Here is a 1,496-nt window from a genome sequence, read left to right on the forward strand (position 1 = left end):
CACACACACACACACACACGCACACACACGCACGCACACACGCACACACACACACAAGAAGGGGAATACCTTTTTAGGGAGAGTAAGGGAAGCCTAAGGGAGGAGTGTTAATCGTCATTAGATGTTAATTGAACACTCCTGTTGAGGGATTACTTACACAATTACTGGCATGATTCATAAACACTTCCATTAAAACTGAATTCCAGCCATTCTCTGAAATATCACTGTTAATAAGGTGGCAAAGTCCTCACTTCTTATGGAAGATAATGTTTCTTTGAAGACAATGATCTGTTCATCTGTGGGTGTTTTGTCATTGAAGAAACAAAAGATTTTAGACCAGTAGAAAGACAATGATAATGGTGAAACTGAGACAGGAAACAGAATCGCTCACCTTTCTCTTGGAATGAAACATATTCTCATTGGCTGAGGGTCAAGCAGAGTTCAGTGATAGTGGCAAGAGACCCCTGAAGTCATCCAAGGTCTAACTTTTGTAGTTCTTACCGCCTCTCAAGTCTTGTGGGAAATATAGCTGTAACTCCACCCAGCAATGTAAACATAGTCATACAGTTGAACTATATGTATTCGTATGCTCAATCATGCGATATGTAGACAGATAGGTTAGAACCAAAAAATAATAACATGCTCATTGTGTAATCTAATGGTTAAATTTCCTGCACAGTCTTTTTGTAACTCGGGAAAGAGCTTTCTTGGCATATGATTATTGGTGCACAAAAGTGGAAGTGCAATTGTCTAGATAGTTTAAACTTTAATGACGTGAGAAAGATTGCAATGATATCCATTCTAAGGCTTATATTTCTGTGGATGCAGCTTTATGTGCATCCAAAGGGAGCCTTATGTGGCTCAGGGGGGCTCTCAATGTAAGAACAACCCATGACCAGCTGTTCACAGGATCTATAGCAGAAATGGAAGGCATCTTCCCCCTGCAATTTTCACCTCATGGACCAAGCATGTGTCACACACAGGGAGACCAGACCAGGGATTTCCCCTATTCAGCTCAAATGGTTTTCGGGATTTTTCTTGCTTCCTTGGGGGAGTTTGATATTACCAATAGATTAACCTCCCCTGCGCCCTGTGAACAGTGAATATACAATCCTGAATCCAAAAAAGTTGGAACACATAAATTAAAGCAGAAGGCAATGGCTTGTAAATTGCTTTAGACCTTTATTCTATTAAATACAGAGCAAAGGTAAGATATATAATGTTCAAACTGATAAACTGTATTTATTTTTTGTTTGTAAATATGCACTTATTCTGAATTGTCGCCATGTTTTTATTTACACTTTAGTGGAGTTGCAGTTGTAGTTTCGAAAAGAATTAGATCTTTATAGATCATGCCTTGACATAACCAATTAAATTTTCAGAAGAAATAATAATGGTGTCTTGGAAACCTCAACCTGTAAGATTTCATTTTTTAAAGTGGGGATTTGTGGATCGTCACACAAATCACATAGATCCAGTCGTTTGAATTAAACTGG

This window comes from Larimichthys crocea, chromosome XIII, assembly GCF_000972845.2.
Source record: "Larimichthys crocea isolate SSNF chromosome XIII, L_crocea_2.0, whole genome shotgun sequence".
Taxonomy (NCBI): domain Eukaryota; kingdom Metazoa; phylum Chordata; class Actinopteri; family Sciaenidae; genus Larimichthys; species Larimichthys crocea.